Source organism: Brassica napus, chromosome A2, assembly GCF_020379485.1.
Source record: "Brassica napus cultivar Da-Ae chromosome A2, Da-Ae, whole genome shotgun sequence".
Classification (NCBI taxonomy): domain Eukaryota; kingdom Viridiplantae; phylum Streptophyta; class Magnoliopsida; order Brassicales; family Brassicaceae; genus Brassica; species Brassica napus.
Genome location: NC_063435.1, coordinates 10219373 through 10242685, shown reverse-complemented (window position 1 = coordinate 10242685; position 23313 = coordinate 10219373). Strand labels below are relative to the sequence as shown.

Here is a 23313-nt window from a genome sequence, read left to right as displayed (position 1 = left end):
TATATAGAAAGGCTGATATAGAGAGGGCATTTAAGATGAAGAAGGATAGAGAAATTCATTATTGTTAAAAAAAGGAAAACTTTTTGTTAGAAAAAGTTAACAAGATCAAATAGGTTAAACTCTATTAACTTAAACCAAACAAAAAAAAACTTAGTGTAACTGCATTATGTATTTTCATCTATATTATTAAAACTGAAGTACATTTTGGTATTGTTTGGAAACTTAAATAGTATATTAAATAAAAGTTATTTGGAAACAAAGATAGCAGATTAAATATTTTTTTATTTACATATTTAGTCACTGTATTTCTTTCTCATTTACAAATTTGTCGTTTGGTAACTTGGATAGCAGATTAAATGAGAATTGTTTGGAAACACGGATAGCAGATTAAATAATTCTTTTTATTTACACATTTAGCCATTGCATATCTTTCTTATTTACAAATATGCCACTTCACTTAAAATAAAAAAAATTAAATTAATTACAATGAATTGTTATTTCTTTTTGCTGAAAATAAAAACACAAACTGTAATATATAGTATATATTAATCTGCTACAATACAATTTTCAAAAAAAACGAAATATCATAAAATTAATAATAATTCATAAAACCCCACTGTAAAAAATTAAATCATTTTTAAATAAATAAACAAAAAAAGTCAATAGGTTAATATATGAATGTTACAATTACATCAAATTGCATCAAGTTATAAAATTATAAATATAATATTACATACAGATAAAAAATTATTATCAAACATCTATGGGGAAATTACATGTTTACCACTTTCATGGTACCACTTTTCAATTTTACCACCACTAAGGAGACATTTTTAAAAATATTTTTTTTCATTAAGTGGCAAAAGACTCTTATGCACTTGTTATTTATATATATAATAAATCATTATTTAATTAAAAAATAATAAATAAATAAAAATAAAAATAAATAAAAATAAAAAAAAAGTAAATTTTTTTTTAGGTTTTTGAATTATACTTTTTCAAATCCAAACTTTTTTATAAATTTTTTTTTTAGAAATTTTTTTTTGAATTTTTTTTTTCAAATTTCTTTTTGAAAAACAAAAATTATGTTTGAAACTATTTTTAAAAAAATTTTATATATTTTTTAAGTATTTATATATATATATTTATTAGTATCCTAAATTTCATATTCCAAAAAACCCTACCTCACTCCTCAACTCTAAACCCTAAGTTTAGATTAGTTAATCGTAAGGGTATAATTGTCTTTTACCCTTCATTAAAATAAGTGTAAAAGTGGTTAGTGTAAACTTGAAAAGTGGTACTATGAATGTGCTATTTGTGGCAATTTCCCAACATCTATATTATAATAGAATATATTCTACTCTAAATATATTTTTCAAAACATAAAAATATAAATAGACATTTTATAAAATCAATGGTTTATAAATTTGCATTGAACACAAGTTAAATCCAACATCCGCACGGGGGCGTGGATCAAGATCTAGTTTTCCATTATAATAGACATTTTAAAACCAATGTTGGTGGTTTCCAGTTGACTTTACCATGTTATTTACTAACTACTCTTTAGGATAGTAAATTATTTTGTGGTACTGAGATTCATAATTTGGATGTTAACTGAAGTGTAGTTATTGAGTTAATCCAGAGAACCATCAAGATATAGAACAAAAATGTGGTTTCCATCTATATTATATATTATTTAGAACATCTTAAACAAAGAAGATTCGGATATATCAAAAATGTATTATAAGTGATCCATCTATCTTATATATTATTTAGAGCATCTCCAACAAAGAATATCATTGTGAGGGTGAGTAATCCTTAAAATGAGGTTTTGAGGATAGGTAACTCCAACAAGAAAATTAAAATTTATCTTTAATTTTTCTACATATTGCATTTTAGTCTTCAGTCTTTATAATAATTAAATATAAGTATCAATCTTTTATAAATTAAAATAATAAATACTCAGTAAAAAAGTAAAATATAATATTTATAACTCCTATATAGATATTTTGGTTTTACAATTTGTTTTTATATAAATCATTTAAAAAGTGCATTAATTAGAGAAAAGATTCATGAGGTTAAAGTACATATACTGTATATGATATACATAATATTCTATTTAGATAATTTAATATAAGTTTTAACATATTTATGTATTTTATTTATCAGTAAGAACATGTATGTAAACTATATTCGACTTTTTGGTCGAAATATATTTATAAAGATTTAAGTGATAAGAAAATTAATATTACTATAATCATATGTAAGTTTTAAAACTAGAAGGACTAAAATGAAAAAGTAAATAGTGTTTTGAGGGCCTAATTAGTAGAACCTGTTGAAGAGCCGAAAACTTCAAAATTTGAGGGTCTGAGGGCATGTTAGAGATGCTCTTAGGATCTCCTTCAACTTCCGATGTAAGAAGCTTTGTCTCTAATATACCCCTCGAGATTATGGTTCTTTGAGCGTCAATTTTGGAATGTTCGGACAATGATCGATGGGCTACCTTTGGGCCGGATCGATGTGGATCGGATCGGACTATTTTGATTCGGCTCTGATATCATATTAAGCTAGATGAACTTCCAACCTAAAACAAATTTATTGTAAGTGGATTGGTTAATCTATCTTATATATTACTTAGGATCCCCTCCAACTTCCGATGTGAGAGACTTTATTCTAATACTGATAAAATGATGGAAGCAAGGAAAATCTGATGAATTCTTTCAACATTTTTAAACTTTAACTTGGGATATAGAGCACATAAACATTTTACAATACTTGGATGTCAATTTCTTAACATACTGTTATGAGTGAAGATAATGATTCGAACTCAAACCCGAACCGAATCTGCAATGATTCAAACCAAATCACCAAAATTTGTAAATATCTGATTACGATTAAAATTTCTAACTCTAAAAATCTGAATAGAGTAAATGACTCCGAACAGATATATGAATGTTCATTCCAAGAAAAAACTATAGAACAAATCACTTAGTACAATATACAATAAATAATCTAATAAACTATTTCACTCCGCGCATAGTGCGGATTACTACTTATTAAATAAGAAATGGCGTACTTAAATTCGTTGACATTAAAAAAATCTGTTTTAGCATAAATGTGGATATAGTTAATTTCTTGAAAACTAAATGAACATGATTATGGGGGAAATTACATGTATACCACTTTCATGGTACCACTTTTCATTTTTACCACCACTAATAAGACATTTTCAAAAATATCTTCTTTATTAAGTGGCAAAAGACTTTTATGCCCTTGTTATTTATATATATAATAAATCATTATTTTTAAAAAAATAAAGAAAATAAAAAAAAAACAAAAAAAAATGTAATTTTTTTTTATCTTTTCGAATTATACCTTTTCAAATTCGAAATTTTTTATAAAAAAAAATTTTTGAATTTTTTTTTTCAAATTTCTTTTTGAAAAACGAAAATTATGTTTGAAACTATTTTTTAAAAATTTTATATATTTTATATATTTTTAAAGTATTTTTATATTTATTATAATCATAAATTTCACATTCCAAAAACTCTACCCCACCCCTCAACTCTAAACCCTAAGACATAAGTCTAGATTATTTAACCCTAAAGGTATAATTGTATTTTACCCTTCATTAAAAGTGAGGGTAAAAGTGGTTAGTGTAAGCATGAAAAGTGATACTATGAATGTGGTATTTGTGGCAATTTCCCATGATTATTCAAAACTTCTCCATAAATCTAATTTGATCCGATTAAGTCAGAAAAAAACTGAGATATTTTGTACGATTTGGTAACAACAATATATAAGCAACAAGCCGGGTCCATCGTGGATGGGTGCAACATGGATGGACGAGGCTTAGATGTTTTAGTTCTCTCCGTGATTCTCAGTTTTAGAGCTGTCAAATGGGTTGTCCATGTCTAATGGACATTTTTAAATGGACAAATCAGTTTATTGGACATTATTTTTTTAAGTACAAATTGTACCAAATCCATATTGTCGAGACCCAAAATGGACCATTCCAAATGGGCTTTCCGCAGAGTCCCATTAAAAAAATCAGTGTTAACATACAAAAGTTCATATTTAATATTTCATTATATTTTGTAGAATGTAAAAGTATAGATACGATTTTGGCGGAAAATCTCGATCTAGGGTTTTGGCCGGAAATCTCAATTTACGGTTTTGGAGGGAAATCTCGATTTTACGGTTTTGGCGGGAAATCTCGATTCTACGGTTTTGGCGAAAAATCTCAATTTTACGGTTTTGACGGGAAAACTAGATTTTACTGTTTTAGCGGGAGAACTCAATTTTACGGTTTTGACAGAAAACTAGATTTACGGTTTTGGCGGAAAATCTTGATTTTACGGTTTTGGCGGAAAAATCTCGATTTACGGTTTTGGTGGAAAAACTCGATTGACGGTTTTGGCGGGAAAACTCGATTTACGGTTTTGCCGGAAAAATTTGAAAATTTGATTTAACGGTTTTGGCGGAAAAACTTGAAAATTCGATTTAACGGTTTTGACGGAAAACTTGAAAATTCGATTTTACAGCGACCAATCAGCTTCCATGGCTTCCTCCTTATCCAATCAGCTTCCATGGCGGATCCAACAAAAAATTTCGTTGGGGGTACAACACTAAAAAAAACAAAAAAAAAACAATTTGAACTGAGGGCATATTTCATGTTTATTCACTAAATTAGGAACAATTTAACCAAATTAACTTATATTATTTAAGTCAAATTAATAAGCAGTCGGGAGCACGTGACCCCGTTGCCATCTACGCACGTCCGCCCCTGACGACCTCCTCTGTCGCCTTCTTTCCAGAATCTCTCACCCTCTTTTCTGCCACGATCTTCGCCAAGTCTCGTTGAATGAAGAGGAAATATGTCACTTCCTCCCCTGTCTTTACATGTTAACACATCTCTTTCTGCACTGATTCGTCAAGTTAATATGAATCATCTGCCTCAATCCATCTTTGGCAATATGGCTCTGTTAAGCTAGATGGACTTCCAACCTAAAACCAATTGGTTCTAAGTGGAGTGGCCCATCCATCTTATATCTTGCTAAGGATCCCTTCCAATATCCAATGTGGGACATTTATCCCTAATACGCCCCCTCGAGATGATGGCTCTTTGAGCGTCAATCTCGAAATGTTCGGGCAAGGATCGATGGGCTAACTTTGGGCCAGATCGATGTGGATCGGGTTGGACTCCGTGGATCGGGCTCTGATACCATATTAAGCTAGATGGGCTTCCAACCTAAAACCAATTGGTTCTAAGTGGAGTGGCCCATCCATCTTATATATTGCTAAGGATCCCTTCCAATATCCAATGTGAGATATTTATCCCTAATAGGCTCTTCTTACCTCTCAAGCATTGGTAATTCAGTAAATCCATAATGTGATAGATGATTGAATATCATTTATATATTTGTCATGGTGGAGGCAGTGCCGGTCCGGACTATGGTGGCCTTTAAAGCGGACCTCGAAAATTTTGCCCCTTAAGTATAATTAAAAAATATACAATATTTTTAAAACTGTATTTTTGTTTAACAAAAAAAACATTATTTGCTAGTTATCTTATATATTTGGTGTATTGAAAGATAAGCAGTGATATTCTAAAGATCACTTGTTATTATTTATATTAGTTCACTTGATTAATTTTAAATTTTATTTCTTGATAACTTTTTCTACTAATTCTGAAAATAAAAATAATATTTATAAAATAGAGCAAAACATATAGAGTTCACTTCAACGTCAATATTTCAATTTGTAAATTTGAGAAGCATAATAGAGTTTCATTGAATTTTAAAATTCTATGATAATTTTATGTGTTTGAATTTCAAAAGTTTTTAAATTATTTTTTTGATGAAATATTTAATTTATTGATCAATGCAAAAGAATATATGTACAGAGTTTATGTATTCAAAACTTCAGTAATAATCTGAAAACGAAATCAAAGAATTAAAGCATATGTGCCTCAAACCATCGACACATCAGACCCTGCAGCTTTGGTATCAGGTAGTACTTTGTTGACATAATACGGTTTCGCACAGTTTGTCGATGATCCTTCCAAGCTGGTTCACAGACTTTACACCATTGCTGTGTCTCCTATCATTTCGCTCTCTCCACACAAAATAAATGGTGACTTGCAGAACTAGTCTCAGCAGTATGAAACTAAGGCGATCATACCTTCCTGTAAGCAGCCGAGAGACAGTAATATCCCAATCCGGGTCAGGCTCAACACCAAACAGATTACCCACAACTTCCAGCCACAATGTGTAAGTGTACGGACAAGCAAAGAAGAGATGTTCCCTAGTCTCATCAGGTTCCCCACAGAAGAGGCAACCTTGCGTCTGACCCCATTTACTAGTTCGATGACCCGTGGAGAGTCTATCACGAAAAGCTAGCCACGTGATGAAGGCAAATCGTGGAACACCTTGAGAGAACCACACGAGCTTACTCCATGGTGTTTTTTCCCTGTGTTGCCTGATCTGATGCCAAGTGCTTGAGGCTATGAACCTGTCTCCATAGTCATCAGGACCATTTTTCCACAAGACCCCATCAAGATCAGTACCATTAATCACTAGCAGGAACTGCCGAATCTCCTGCACCAATTGTTGAATCTGCAGATCCCGAGAGGACCGAATCCTCCAAACTCCTTCCACATAGACCTCACATACCCGTGCATGTCTTGCAGTGCCTAGTTTCTGCGTCCCAATATCCCCAGTAATTTCTATCAGCCTCCCTGCGGGGTGCCAAATATCCAGCCAAAACTTCACTGATTGCCCATTGCCAATGTCTGTGCGAATGAACTGTTTTGCCAGATTCCTATGCTTCAAGAGCTTACGCCACACCCAAGAACCCAAACCAGTTTCCCTCACATCCCATAGAGTCTCCCCCGAAGTAGATATTGTTTGACCCACGTGGCCCACAGTGAGTACGACTGCGCAGAGAGACGCCATATCAGTTTCAGAATAAAAACCGTACTCACTTCTTTAACTCGACGCAACCCCAAACCACCTTCCTCATATGGACAACAGACATCAGCCCAAGCAACTTTAGACATAGAAGTGTTGTTCGGTGAGCCACTCCATAAGAACGCCGAACACATACTTTCAATGTCATCTATACATGCTTGAGGGAGACAGAAAGCAGCGCACCAGAAATTTGTGATGCTCGCAATAACCGACTTAATAAGCTGTAACCTTCCTGCGTATGAAAGTGCCTTACTTGTCCAAGAGATAAACCTGTTCCTGATTTTTGTGATCAGCGGCTCATAGTCATTCTTCGTCATTATCTTTGTGGTTAGTGGGAGACCAAGATACTTGATAGGCAGCGCAGAGACTGTGAGACCAGTAGCACCTGCGGCAGCCTCTAGCACTAGTTTCCCTTTACCCGCAGCAAAGACAGTTGATTTTGCGACATTAATCCTCAATCCCGACATGCTAGCGAACTTATCAAATACAGCCAGTGTGTTTCTAAGCGATTCCGGGGAGCCATCTGTGAAGACTACAATGTCATCAGCAAAACTAAGGTGAGAGAGTTTAACCTCCTTACAGTGTGGGTGATAGCCTATCCGCCCATCAGACGCCGCTTTATTGAGAAGCTTAGAGAGTACATTGCTGGCAATAACATAGAGGTACGGGGAGAGCGAACACCCTTGCCTCATGCCTCTGCTACTGGAGAAGAAACCTTCTAACTCCCCATTTACCGAGACTGAGAATGCAGCAGTGTCAAGACATCTCATGATCCAAGAAATGAACAGGTCGGGGTAATTCATTGCACGTAAAGTTTCCTCTATGAACTCCCAACTGACCGTGTCGAAAGCCTTTGAAATGTCGAGCTTAATTGCCGATCGAGATGTAACTGATGTCTTGTGATAGTCCTTTACCAGTTCCGTTGCTAGAAGAACGTTTTCCAGAAGGAGCCTGCCTTCCACAAAAGCGCATTGGTTTAACTCTATAGCCTCCGGGAGCGTAGCTTTCAATCTTCTTGCTATAATCTTTGATACCACTTTATAGATTACATTACAGCAAGCGATAGGCCTAAAATCTGTCATTTTCTCAGCATCAGCGGTCTTGGGAACTAGGGCCAAGAGGGTTGCGTTGACGCTGCGAGGCATAAATCCATAAATGAAAAAAGACTGAACTGCAGTGACAAAATCTTTCCCTACCACTGACCATGCTGCCTTATAGAATTCCATGGGGTAGCCATCCGGTCCTGGGGAGATGCATGCATTCCTACAAAAATTAATCACAATTTCATTGTTAATACGAATAATTTCTAATTCAAGTTAATTATTATAATATATCTTGTTAATACATGTATTCTAGTAAATATTAGCTGAAAGAGATAGAAAAGAAGAACTAGAAAAATAAAATTGTCTTTTAATAAAGTAAAAAGATTAATTAGATCTGTTTTAATTAAATTTATTATCTAATAATATAGCATTTACAACATATAAGAAAAGAAACTAGAACTATTGGAAATGGTAATAAAATCGTCCATATCTTTGATGAATATAAAAAAAGGAATAAAAAATATTAACAAAGAGGAAGAAGGCGATATAATTCGAAACTGATACCTGTTGGTCGGGAGGAAAAGGTCTAAGACCACTAGACTAAAGTGACGCCTTCAGGTAATTGGTGCCCCTAATAAGTATATATATTTGGCGCCTGAAACTCTTGCTTTATGGGTTTTAGCCCAGGGCCGGCTCTGGGTGGAGGCAAGGAACATCCGAGGTTGGCAATTAGGATTTGAGAGGCGGAAGTTGCGTTATTGTCGACCGATGATTGATGTTTGTTCGTTGGGATTTTGTGGTTAGAGATGTTCAAAATACTGAACCGAAACTACAGGGGAAGATTAGTCTTTATCGAAAAAGAAATTTCACCAAAGATAGTCGGTGAAGCTTAGATAAAGAATATGTAGATTGCAATCGTCTACTGTTGTCCATATGGATACGGAGCTACCAGTCTGATTTGAAGAGTCTACATGACTCTTTTATGTTGCTGACAAAAAAAAATACGTAGATTAACGTTTTAGAGAAAGTGTATTTGGTTTTCGAATGAAAAAAAGAGAAATAGGAAAAAGACTAGAGAAAACCTAGAGCATCTATCATAACCAGTTTTGATATTGATCCATCTGGTTTTCCCACAAACACAAGTCTGTTGTCCTTAGTGACGGTGCATTAACAACAAAACGTTGCAGTGAAAGACTTTGGCTAAATCAACTACTTGTGGGTATCTTTTAGGCCAAGTAAACCAATCTGGTGAGTCTAACGGTGAGCTTTTTGCCACGTTGGGTGATAAAGAGGACTGATAATGAACAGACTGAGACAGTGGATAGCTGGCGATTTTACTGCTCTCCATGATGCGCATCGAAACAATGGATCATGCAGCTGATTTTATCATTTGTTTGCGGTCCTAGCTTCTAAAAAGTTTTGGAGTTTGAGATAGATTTTAGTTAATTATTTCTGCTTCCTTCTTGTGGCTTGTCTTCCGGCTGTGGTATAGTCTGATCAATTCAAGAGCGTTCTTTAGTTTATCTAATGGAAAAAGTTACTTTTCTTTGCATCATAGTCTCCAACTTTGCATGTGGATCTGATACCTTGTCAAAACATGATATTGACTCTATAATTGGTTCTTAGTTCTGAAGTGTCATTCATATAAGAACGTTTGTTTCATATATATATAGTTGTTATAAATGAGATTGACATTGGCAAATCATTTGCAAAAGCATTATGTCAAGAAAATTTATAAGAAAAATAGTTGGTAAACTATTCTAATAAGAGACTCGTTGAGGAATATTTAGCGAATTAAAGTTCAACTTATAATCCGAATAAATTTGGAAGAAAAATTTAATAAACTAGAAAAAAAAAAGATGAATATCCATAAACTTATTTTGTTGACGATAGAAAAAAAGGAAAATATCCATTTTCAAACGGAATGGGAACAGCGTTCAATTTCTCCATGCCTCTCTAACACATGATAAATAGAGAAGCTGCAATCGCAACAACATCCACTCAACCACTCCTCCTGAAAAGGATTACTACGAAATCTACAGTTCGATACCGTTCAATGGCAAAAAGATCATTCGCAATGCTTGAACGGCAATCGCTCTTTGAGAATTTATCGTCGTTCGTCGATATACCAAACACCCAAAACGTTGTTCCGAGGTAGCAGCAGCGACGGAGAGCACAACAACAACTTGTCTGTTTCCAAAAGCGGTTATTCCGCAGAGCCAAATAGCCATTTGGATAAAAGCGTTTTGTGTAGGATCAGCGTTCGATTACCGGACGGGAGAAGAGTGCAGAGAAGTTTCCTCAAATCAGAATCGGTTCAGCTTCTCTGGTCGTTTTGCTATTCCCAGATTGACCAGTCGGAGAGGAATAAGCCTTTCAAGCTGTTTCAAGCGATTCCGGGTTATTACAAGAATCTTTCTTACGGATCTTACACGAGTTTCGAACAATCTGGACTTGCCAGCTCTTTGGTCTCTGTGACTTGGATGTGAAGAATAAGGTCTTTTTTCTTGTTTCTGTCGCGCAGTTTGTATTTTGTAATCTCAAGTTCAAGGAAAAGATTCGATCATATCGATTTAAATAATACACTGTTTCAAAGTCTATCATAGAACATGTATTACCTTTTCCATTTCATGGTTAGGGTTTATTTAATCAACTAGTGTTTTCTAGTACTCTGCACGGTCAATTTCACTGTCTATTAAATTACTTTTATCATGAAATTTGAATATATCTTTCAATAAAAAGTATTATTGTAGTCAAATATTCGACAAACATGATAAGAGATGGCTGATTCAAACAAAGAAGTTGCATTTAGCTAGAAAATATCCATCACCTTTCTTTAGGATTCATCATCTTCTCAGCTTCGAATATCACTATCTTTTTCTTTTGTAGTGGCTACACCTATTATTTCTATTTTCACCTAAAGATCCCTATTCTCTAATTTAATGAAAAATCTCTAGAAACATTGGTTGTTTTTGTATCCATTTTCCCTCTTCTCACTAAGAATTAAGATCTATAGGAGAAGAAAACCGTTTGAAATCATGTTCAGCTGATTTTGAACATGGATTCTGAAAAAATTTAGGATAGAGTTGCTGGAAATTAGGGATGAGAATTTGTTTTAAGTAGATTTATTTTTATTTTTATAAAGCATGTTCCACATGTCCAATTTTAAATCGTTAACGAGCTGATTTGTGTTTTAGTATATAAATGATAAATAAGTGGAAATGGAGATTAAATAATTGAACCGTAACGGTTTTAAATAGTTGAATTCACGTATGTTAAAATATCAACTAGTTGAATATGTGTTTAACTGATGTTAGGAGTTTCAAGGCTCCTAATCAAATGTTGTAGTATAAAGGATGTCAAACCAGTTCTAAGTGATTATGATGCAAAGAGAATGCAAGACCATGCTTAATCTAAGTGCTACCAGTTTTTGAGATGTTTTTAAACTAGATTTCTACCTAAAATGTAATAAATGACAAAGCTTTCTTTCTTATAAGATGGGAGAACTCATGGGCTATGGGAATTGATCTTGGGTGATCAAGATTCAACCTAAAGGTGTCAACTTTCAACCAATCTATATCTACCTTAGACCTAGACACAATCCTAAACAAACTCTATCCCTAGATGAATGCTCATTTACTTAGATAACTCAAGCATCAAATTCCTTTGGTTGAATGTTATCTAAGTAATCAATAATCTCAAGTCTACTAGTCATCTTAACACCTTTAACAACAAATCTCTTTGGTAAAGAATGTTAAAAGCTTAGGAGAGTTGGTTCAGGCATTTCATCAAACACCTTCCGGGTATAAAATGCCTAAAGCTCAACTTTAGAGAGGTCAACTCTAAAATGACATTAAAATCACTCTACTAGCAAGGAACAAGATGGATCTATACTAAAACACCTTAGATCTAGCTTAATCACCCTTAATCTCCCTAATCCATGAATCCAAAGATGACTACTCACTAATTATCATGATAAACCCAAGAATCAATGATGATTTGGTGTTAATCATGATTAGTGATCAATATAATCTAAGCAATCACAAAAGATAATGATCAAAATTAGATCTTTAAACTCAAAGTTCTTTGTGATTAGATAGAAAATAAGATAGATCCTAACTTTAGGATTACAAGAGTATTTATATGTCTTTGGTAAACCTAATGGTTCCCATTAAAAAGTCTAAAAAAACCCTTAAAAAAAACATTAAAATTCGATTAAAGATAAGTCTCGGCGCGGGGTAGGGATCGTCGCTCCACCCGCGTAAGCTTCCCCGCGTTAAGCCGTCGCCACGCCTTCAGTTCATGCGAGCGGGTACAGCTCCCCGCGTCGTCCTTCCCCGCGTGAGACTGGTGTTGACGTCTCTTCCGGTGCGAGCGGGTACAGCTTCCCAAGTTGCTCAACCCGCGTGGAGTTCCTCATTTCTTCTTCTCGACATCTCGACGTGCCGTCGTCGTCATCATTCCGTGGCTGTGCTCAGAATCACCGTCGTGGTCTCAGCTCGAGCCGTGACAGCACGTCCTGAAGCTCCGGAGTGCTTCTCGCCGTCGCAGCCATCAAGCTTCAATCGTCGTCTCTCCTCCGCCAAGCTTTCCACTACGGGATCTCTTCAGCTTCTGAATCTCAAGGTCAAGCCGTCTCCGTGCTTATCTCCTCTCTGCGACCTCCGGTGAGCTGAATCAAACTCAGGTCCGGCGAAGAGGAAGCTCTCGATCTTCTCCAATGGTGGTTTCTTCCATTTTGCACAGCAGGTCCTCGAACTTTGGATTTGTTACAAAAGAGCCCACAACTTTGTAAATTGCAGAAACATCCTTACTTTAGCCCCTTAACTTTTGATTGTGCAATTTAACCCCACCGAATTTCTGCATTTGCAACTTCGGTCCCTGGATTCTCGCCTTCTTTCATTTCTGACTCAAAAGTATTTGACTTGCAACAATAACTTTCCAATGTTGCCCAAAACTTCTAAATGTGCATTCCAACCCCTATGATATGCAAATGAGTATGCAAATGCAACATAAAGACCTAAATGCAACCTAAAATAATCATAATAAGCTAAAATATAAATCTAAAACTCATTAAAATCATGAGATATCAACTCCCCCACACTATTCCTTTACTTGTCCTCAAGTAAACATTCAAGATCAATCAAAGAGGAGGGAATTGAAAATGGAAATACATAACCAAAAGAGACACTTTCTAGCCTTCAACCTAACATCCCAAGAGAAACATAGCAAATAGCATGAGTAACTCCCTTATTATACTCTAGCTTCTCTAGGCTTATCCATACTCTTATGCCTTTACTCAAGTTGCAATACTCATCAACTAACAAGTTCCTTCAACCAGCTCTCACATTGATTCACACACACACACCCAAGATGAATTCTCACAAATAGACACATGATCTCAATCATTTGGCTAGGTAAGCAATGGTCTAATATGAATGAAAAGAAGGATTCAAATGTTATTATTCCAAGGTGGTTATCACTCAAGAACAAGGAACTTGATCATTATGCAAAATTTATCTAAGATTAGAAGCAACTCATGCATACATAGATTCATTCTCATCATTCTACCCTTTTCCTAAGTGATTACAAGTTCTACCCTTTTATCATCATCTCAAAACCAAAATAAAACCCACTCACATCACTCACCCAATGAACAACTCTTTTTTTTTTTTTTTCTTTTGACTTAACCAACTAGAGACTTTAATTCATTTTCTTTACAACACTTAGCTCTAACTCTTTCTCATTTCCTTCCCCAACTTCTCTTTGATTCTTTTTCTTTTCTTTTCTCTTTTTTTTTTTTTTTTTTTTTTTTTTTTTTTTTTTTAAAGGGGAAGGTCCTTTGTTGCAAAATCAAAAGCTTGTTATTTTTTTTTTTTTATCCCTAGAGTATTCTTTTCTATTCATACTCTTTTGCTCATCTCTCATCTTTCTCACTCTCCAAACCCAAGATATGAAATTTAGAACATACAAACCCCTCTCACCATCCCTAAATGCTAACTCATTATGCTAGCTAGAGATGAGAATAAATCTATGTCGCCTCCAATACTCTCAAGATTTTGCACATGACAAGCTATCAAAAGAGGCTTCACTCATGCAATTCAATGTTTGGTCTCAAAGAATGGCTAGGGTTTTAGGGTAGGGAGTGCCATTTGGGTTAACAAAGATAGGTATGAGGAAATAAGATAACCCAAATGTGTATGAGATCCATGATCAAGTATGCAAATGCCTATATGCAAGAGAGATTAAGTTCATTCAAGCCAAGTTTATATTGGAGCTGATCTTAAAAACAATGCCAATATCAAGCAAGCAAACAAGTTTCAAGAAGAGTTTTCAAGGCTCGAAGCTTACAAGCTTTTTCAAAAGATGCTTAAGCTACTTGATATGTTTAGCTAGGATGTCAAATTGAGTTCTAGATATGTGTTCTTTACAAGGTTTCTCCCAATGCGTGAATGCAATCTAAATGCTTCTAGACTCAATCCTAAAGATGCAAATGATGCAACTAAATGCTTATTTTTGTGATTTTCGAAATTTTTTAATTTTTATGGATTTTCTATGCAAATAATTATTCACAATGCAATGCATGAGACTTAATGACAAGTAGACAAAACAAAACACAATGTGAGATTGTAGACTCTCCCCCAAACTTACTTCACACAGTCTCTTGTGTGAGAATAAGCTCAAAGAAGAGATCTAAGGGAAAGGATAAACATGAAAACTAAATATTTACAAAGGTGGAATGCACTTACTTGAAGTTGGCTGTCATAAGAGAAGGAAAATGAAGAGGGAAGACTTGTTGTCACCTTGGAATTTTTGACATGACCTTTGGGAATTTTTGAGAATTCCCCCAAACTTGTCCCTAAGCTTATTCAAACACACTAAAGCAAGAAAAAGAAATATAAAAATATATACAAAGGATACCATGAGACTTCCTCCCAAGTGAGCTTGTTTTAAGTCTCTAGCTTGACTTTCCTTCCAATTGGCTAGTAAAGAGGAGGATCTTTCCCTCCTTCAAGAGTGATGGTGAGGACTTGAGAGAGAAGCTCTTGAAGCTTGATTGGATCATCTTGGAGTTGTGGAGTGATGATGGCCTTTGCACTTGAGAATGGTGTAGACTTTCCCTTGCATTTGATCTTATACTCAATAGCCCCATCCTTAAGCTTCATTGGGTGGAGAGTGAGTGTGTGAGGAGTCTTATCAAGAGGTGGAAGATGAGGTTCTTTCACAATCTTCTTGTTGTCATGAACAGGCTTTGTGGCTCTACTCACCTCTTTCTTTTTAGCACTTTCCAAGTGCTTATCACACAACTCTTTAGAGGACTCTCTAGCAAGACCTTCTTTCTTAAGACCAACCCCTTCAGCCTTGGTCTTCTCAATGGAGGATGCTCCACAAGTGATTGTTCCACAATACTCAGCATTCATCTTTGGGGATTGTAGTGGATAAGAGACAGCTTTGTTCACATTTAAGAGTGTGACCTTCTTGTTGGCAAAGTCTATGCACGCTCCCACTGTTGTAAGGAATGGAGTGCCAAGGATCAATGGGACTCTCTTCTCAGTTGCCATCTTCAGAACAGTGAGATCTATAGGAATGGTGCATTCTCCAATCTTCAAAGGGAAATCCTTGATGAGACCAATAGGAGTTGTAGAAGAGGAATCTCCAAAATGTAGGGAAGATGTGTTTGGCTCCATGCTCTCAATCCCTAGACTCTTCATCATCTCCATTGATATCACATTCACACTTGCACCAGAATCAACAAGAGCATCATCCAAAAAGAGCTTACCAAGGTAGCAAGGCAATGTGAACATCCCTTGAGACTCAATCTTAAGGAGGGACTTTGAAGGGATTGGTGGATCGATCTTCAGAATGGAGATGTTCAGAAGCTCGGCCACTTCAGCTTGGTGGTCTAGAATGTCGTTGATGAGCATCATCTGGATATGAGCTTCACGCATACCCGAGATTTCTGGAAGCCTGACCCCAACATCACTAAGATCGTTTCTAAACTTAGAGAGCACCTTCTTCTGAGCTTTGGTGAGAATTCTTTGGGGGAAAGGGAGTTGATCATAGGGTGATAACTCAACCTTAGTTGCTTCCTCTAGCTTAACCTCTTTCAGCTTGTTGTCAGCTCTCTTCTCAACTTGTTTTTCAGCCTTGTGCTCAGCTCTTTGCAGATTCGTTGCTTCAACCTTTGTGGCAGCATTCTTCACAATCTGTGCTTCAGCTGTGGCTACAACAAATCTCTCAACTTCCCCGAACTCAGTTCCATATACCAGTCTTTCAATCTCATCCTCCTCTTTCTCATGATCACTCAGCTCAATCTTTGGAGAAGTAGTAGAGAAAACAACATTGCAAGACTCCTTGGAGTTATTTTCTGGTTTCCCTGGTAGAGACCCCATTGGCTGCTTGGAGGATGAAGACATAGAAGCAACTTGACTCTCCAAAGCCTTTAGATGAGAGGCAAGTTGCATGTACTTGTTGTTGAGGTCAGAATAGTTCCCATCAATCTTTGCATGGATGTTCTTGAACTCATAAATCATGGTCTTTTCATTTCTGGCCTGAAATTCCAAGAGTTGCTTGAACATAGAATCCACACTTGAATCTGGAGCTTGAGCTTGAGAAGAGCTTCCTTGAATCTGAGGAGACTGGTTGGCTTGGTAACCTCCTTGCTGATTGTTGTAGAGTGGTCTTTGCTGGAAGTTGTTTTGGTACTGAAAGTTGGGCTCTTTCTTGTACCATGTGCCATTAGCATTGATGAATCACAGCTCCTCTTGGCCTTCTAAACCATCAACCTCATTGATCACTGGAGGTGCCTCTTGTTTCTGGTCACCAACAAAGTTCATCTTCTCCTGCTTAGACTTTTCTGCAAGAAGTAGATCCAACTTGGCTTGGAGAGACTTCAACTCTTTCTTTGTCTGCTGATCATCACTTCTGTTCATCCTATCATGCTCCTCACTGTAGACTGAGTCACTCTTGGCCATGTTCTCTACCAGTTCCTCTGCTTCTTCCTCAGTTCTTCCCAAGAAGAAACCATTGCTGGCAGTATCAAGTCTGTTTCTGCACTGTGGTAGAGCTCCTCTATAGAAGGTGCTAAGCAAACTCTCTTTGCTGAAACCATGATGAGGGCATTGAGACCAATAGCCCTTGAACCTCTCCCATGCTTCACTGAAGCTCTCTAGACCTTTCTGTTGAAACCCAGAGATTTCGTTCCTGATCTTAGCTGTCCTTGAAGTAGAGAAGAACTTGTCAAGAAAAGCTCTCTTGCACTCATCCCAAGTAGTGACAGTGTCACTTGGAAGAGTCTTCTCCCATTGGTGTGCCTTGTCTCCCAAAGAGAAAGGGAATAGCTTCAGCTTGAAAGCATCTTCAGAAACACCATTTATCTTGGACAAGCCACAATACTTATCAAACTTGTACAAGTGATCAAAAGGATCTTCAGCAGCAAGACCATGATACTTGTTGTTCTCTATAGTGTTGAGCAGCCCTGACTTGATCTCAAAGTTGTTGTTCTTCACAGCTGGTGCTCTGATTCCCAACCTATGACCATGAATGTGAGGTTGATCATAGGCTCCAATGGCACGAGCTTGGCGCTGTGGGTGTTGTGGCTGGCGCTGTGGTCTAAAAGGATCAACTCTTGGACCATTGCCTCCTTGGGCTTCACCATCTTGAGGCAGATTCTCCATATCAAGCCCCAACCTTTGCAAGTGAGCCTTTTGCTCTACTTCTCTTCTTTGTCTTGCTATCTCCCTCTCAAGTTCTCTAATGTCTTCAACTCTTGGAACTAGGTTTGTTGGACCTCTGCTCCTTGTGTTCATACACCTGAAATGCAAAGGGAGAAGGACAAAGAGAAGCAATAACACAATTAAATAAAAATTGACTTAGTCTTAAGCAAATGACTAAATCCCAATGTCACAATCAACTTAGAATTTGGCAACGGCGCCAATTTGATGTTAGGAGTTTCAAGGCTCCTAATCAAATGTTGTAGTATAAAGGATGTCAAACCAGTTCTAAGTGATTATGATGCAAAGAGAATGCAAGACCATGCTTAATCTAAGTGCTACCAGTTTTTGAGATGTTTTTAAACTAGATTTCTACCTAAAATGTAATAAATGACAAAGCTTTCTTTCTTATAAGATGGGAGAACTCATGGGCTATGGGAATTGATCTTGGGTGATCAAGATTCAACCTAAAGGTGTCAACTTTCAACCAATCTATATCTACCTTAGACCTAGACACAATCCTAAACAAACTATATCCCTAGATGAATGCTCATTTACCTAGATAACTCAAGCATCAAATTCCTTTAGTTGAATGTTATCTAAGTAATCAATAATCTCAAGTCTACTAGTCATCTTAACACCTTTAACAACAAATCTCTTTGGTAAAGAATGTTAAAAGCTTAGGAGAGTTGGTTCAGGCATTTCATCAAACACCTTCCGGGTATAAAATGCCTAAAGCTCAACTTTAGAGAGGTCAACTCTAAAATGGCATTAAAATCACTCTACTAGCAAGGAACAAGATGGATCTATACTAAAACACCTTAGATCTAGCTTAATCACCCTTAATCTCCCTAACCCATGAATCCAAAGATGACTACTCACTAATTATCATGATAAACCCAAGAATCAATGATGATTTGGTGTTAATCATGATTAGTGATCAATATAATCTAAGCAATCACAAAAGATAATGATCAAAATTAGATCTTTAAACTCAAAGTTCTTTGTGATTAGATAGAAAATAAGATAGATCCTAACTTTAGGATTACAAGAGTATTTATATGTCTTTGGTAAACCTAATGGTTCCCATTAAAAAGTCTAAAAAAACCCTTAAAAAAACATTAAAATTCGATTAAAGATAAGTCTCGGCGCGGGGTAGGGATCGTCGCTCCACCCGCGTAAGCTTCCCCGCGTTAAGCCGTCGCCACGCCTTCAGTTCATGCGAGCGGGTACAGCTCCCCGCGTCGTCCTTCCCCGCGTGAGACTGGTGTTGACGTCTCTTCCGGTGCGAGCGGGTACAGCTTCCCGAGTTGCTCAACCCGCGTGGAGTTCCTCATTTCTTCTTCTCGACATCTCGACGTGCCGTCGTCGTCATCATTCCGTGGCTGTGCTCAGAATCACCGTCGTGGTCTCAGCTCGAGCCGTGACAGCACGTCCTGAAGCTCCGGAGTGCTTCTCGCCGTCGCAGCCATCAAGCTTCAATCGTCGTCTCTCCTCCGCCAAGCTTTCCACTACGGGATCTCTTCAGCTTCTGAATCTCAAGGTCAAGCCGTCTCCGTGCTTATGTCCTCTCTGCGACCTCCGGTGAGCTGAATCAAACTCAGGTCCGGCGAAGAGGAAGCTCTCGATCTTCTCCAATGGTGGTTTCTTCCATTTTGCACAGCAGGTCCTCAAACTTTGGATTTGTTACAAAAGAGCCCACAACTTTGTAAATTGCAGAAACATCCTTACTTTAGCCCCTTAACTTTTGATTGTGCAATTTAACCCCACCGAATTTCTGCATTTGCAACTTCGGTCCTTGGATTCTCGCCTTCTTTCATTTCTGACTCAAAAGTATTTGACTTGCAACAATAACTTTCCAATGTTGCCCAAAACTTCTAAATGTGCATTCCAACCCTTATGATATGCAAATGAGTATGCAAATGCAACATAAAGACCTAAATGCAACCTAAAATAATCATAATAAGCTAAAATATAAATCTAAAACTCATTAAAATCATGAGATATCACTAACTGTAATTATATTTTTAGAAAGTGTGTCTAATGTAAATGTATCTATATATATAAATGCATGTAATTAGTTAGATTTTGTCACAGACTAATTGCCTTTTGGTATAGAGAAGACGGAGTCCCCAAATTCAGGTGGATCATCGGTGCGGTTCTGCTGCAAACGACTTTGGTTTAATCTCTCATCCAAGATCTAAAATCCAGATTTGGAGCTATTGGGGCCTTGCACTTCATGCATGTCGGTTTCTTTCTTTTCTCGGAAGTTTAGTTTGGTTTCTTCTCGGAACTATCCGAGTTGGATTGCTCGCTCCTTGGCGCTACCTTTCAGATTTAATCATTATCTCTTTGCAAGCTTCATTCTAGGTGAGTTCCAGTCACGATTGTCGGCTCTACCGCTTTCCGGAGACCTAAATACACTGTCTTGCGTAAGTGAAGCTTCAGTTCTTGGAATCAAAAGGTAGGTTTTAGGAGGAACTTGTTAACGATGGTTGGCCGGGGGCATCTTCGTTAAGTTTTGTTCTTTGTGTGTAAAGTTTTAATCAGTTATGTTTGTAAGCTTTAAGTCCTTCTTTATGGATTCATTGTCTTTTCTGGTTGGGACAAAATCTGTATGGCTTTAAGTTCGGTTTGTAATCTAAGTTTCTGGGGAAATCTTGTCTTCCGCCAGCTTCGTATCTGGGGATATACTTTCTTTCCGCCGGTCTCGTAATCGTCCTTTGTATCTTTGATGTTTCAATGAAATATTCTAGATGACAAAAAAACTAAAGACAAACCAAAGACTAAAAATATTTCCTTTGTTTTATATTATGGTGATGATTGTTTTGCTAGTTTTTAGATTTTGGCTTTTAGTTTTTGGCTTTTAGATTTTAGATTTTATATTTTGGTTTTTAGTTTTTGGTTTTTGTTTTTGCAGTAGATTTTAATTTTTTGAAAAACATGATTGGTTGTTCTAGATTTTGGTTTTTTTGTTTTTGGTTTCTGTTTTTAATATTAATAAAAATAAAAATATTAATAATAGTAATATGTTTATTCTGAAAATATAAAAAATAAAATGCTATTATCAACAATTAATATGTGTTGATTAGTTCAAAAGAAACTTACGTAAGTTGGATCATGAATTTTTTATTTGTAGTATAAAAAATGAAAATTTTTAAACAACAAACTAGAAAATGTTGGATTTTGGTTTTTAATTTTAGATTTTTTTTATTTCTAAATTCCAATTTTCTTAAAAAAAATCTAAATTTTGTTAATGTTTTCTTTTATTTTAATTTTTTCTTACCTATGAATTGATTAAAAGCAAACTTAAATCACTAAAATAATATATAAAAAAATCAGTAAATAATACCAATAGATTATTAACAAAAAAAAGATAAACTTTACATAAAAGTAAATTTAAATACTTAAGTTAATTTTATCGACAAGTTTTAGAATTGTTCTTATTAGAAATTTATTTTTGTATTATATATATTAAACAGATGATTTTTACTAAATCTGATTTGTTTCTAGTATTTATTGTTTTATTTGTTTTCATGTATTGCATAAATATAGCAAAAATTTAATTTAAAATAAAAAAATTGAAAAACTGTCGGTAGATTTTGAAGAAACCATAAAAACTTGAAGTTTGGTTTTTGTTTATAAAATACAGTTATTTGGAAAATCTAGTTTCCCTAGATTATAGGAAATCTATCTTTCTAAAAGTTTGATTGTCTAGAAAATGGTTTTTAGAAAAACACAAAAGCCAAAAACTACTTCAAAAATGTATATTTAAAGTTTTCCACAATATTTTTTTTTTAAAAGCTGTTCTATTTTATTTTAATTAACATATTATTTTGTTAAATATGATAATAATTATTTAAAAATACAAATAAACTATAAATTTTACAAAGATATGCATTCGAAATATAAAACAAATTTTTAAATATTAAGCTATTATAAGATGATTCTAATGACATTTTTTATGAAAACTACTATTTTTAATTTTTCTAGAAATTCACCATTTAAATGAATTTAAATTAATCCAAAATAGAATAAAAGTAAAATTAATTTCTCAAAGACTAATTACTCTTAAAAATGTGGAAAAGCTTAATTCCACTCATTTGATATTTGTCTCATTCAAATTATCTCACCATAACCATTTACTTCTCTACAGATATGAAAGGAATTGAAAGTTACTCTACATCGCCCTTCGTTGGATATGATTCTACTTAGGGGTTGACTGGTTAACGCAATAACAAAATTTTCTTTGTACTCGACAATTTTCTAAAGCCAATACAAATATGAAAATAGTTGCAAATACTGTACATCGTTAACCTACTTTTTTTTATAAAAAAAAAAAATCTTGTCATCAACCTGATTACTTAAACAGATCTAAGATCCATTCTCTACTTAACTAGCCAAACTCAATATATTACTTAGATTTATTGTTTGTTAAGGCGTTAGGTTTTTGATATTAACTTACACGTGAATGAGATCCTAATTAGGTCTGACAAAGTATCAACATGAAACCCCACTCTTGGTTTACTTTAAATTATTTCTCACGGGAAACGCATTAACCGGATTTATTACTTAAGTACTTTAGTTCATGTGTTGCTTGCATCGATATGTTTAGACCACCTCCAACGGTGGCTTTAACTAGAAGTTCTAAAAGAAAAAACAAAAAAATAAAAATGAGATAAATGAGCAAAACCGGTTCTTAATATAACACTTCTAGAATCAGTAAAAACTCCATATGTGCCTCTTTGTTATTGGCTAAAACAAAAAGGGGGAAAATCTGACCTTCTCTTTCTTCTTCTCCGTCAATGTCTTGTTTTTTTGGTCTGAGAAATTTCTTTGTCAATGTTCAGATGTTTTGAGAAATCTCTCCAAATCATCACACAAGATCAAACACAAGATCAACCGTTTGTTGGATGAGATGCTGAGCTTGGAGAAACAAAGGCCTCAATCGTCATCATCGGAGGAGATTGGAACAAATGACGAGAATCAAGCCTGGACTATCGGTGATCATCTAACCACTTGTGAAAGATGGATGTGTGGGTAAATGGATTGCTTTATTTTCGCATTGCATGTTACATGAAATAATTGATTTTTATTTTTTAATGATTGATGCATATTGGGTGGATGATTTAATTGTTAGGGAACCTTGTCTCACTGAGAAAATTATTTGCTCATTAGACTCTTTGTGCTGCAGGGAATCATAGAGGTATCTCGGGTTGCGAATGAGCAGTGTTCTTGGCCTAGTGTTTGTGCATTTTGCAAAGAAGTATGTATTGTAATATGTAATACATTTGAAAGTGGTGCACCTTTTATATGTTTGATGTTATTTGAACCTGAGTATTATATAAATAATAAAGTTTTTGTGAAAATGTATGGGTTCCATATAATATTAGTTCTAGTCCGGGACAAACCAACTAACGGTTTCAAACTTTGTTGCAAAGTCTCAACTTGGAACGGCTAGGAAAACTGTTCTCGGAAATTTGACTTTGGATTTCGGATTTGATATGGGAACATCGGGTCGAACGTTTGGGCACATGTAGTAGCATCTTTGATCTGGTTGAAGTTCTTTAGTTCGTCGTGCATGTT

At 35.4% G+C, this 23313-nt stretch overlaps 1 long non-coding RNA gene, 1 other non-coding gene and 1 pseudogene across 2 annotated transcripts; all 3 read left to right on the top strand.

The window, feature by feature from the left end:
* The first annotated feature begins 8293 nt into the window (after positions 1–8293).
* On the top strand, positions 8294–10683 carry LOC106410771 (annotated as a pseudogene).
* A 6436-nt stretch (positions 10684–17119) lies between these two features.
* On the top strand, positions 17120–17226 carry LOC125589679. The gene has a single exon (XR_007325851.1). It is a non-coding gene; the product is annotated as a small nucleolar RNA R71 (small nucleolar RNA).
* Positions 17227–20801: 3575 nt separating this feature from the next.
* LOC125588426 lies at positions 20802–23096 on the top strand. The gene is made up of 2 exons (XR_007324654.1): positions 20802–22767; positions 22922–23096. It is a non-coding gene; the product is annotated as an uncharacterized LOC125588426 (long non-coding RNA).
* Positions 23097–23313: the final 217 nt, after the last annotated feature.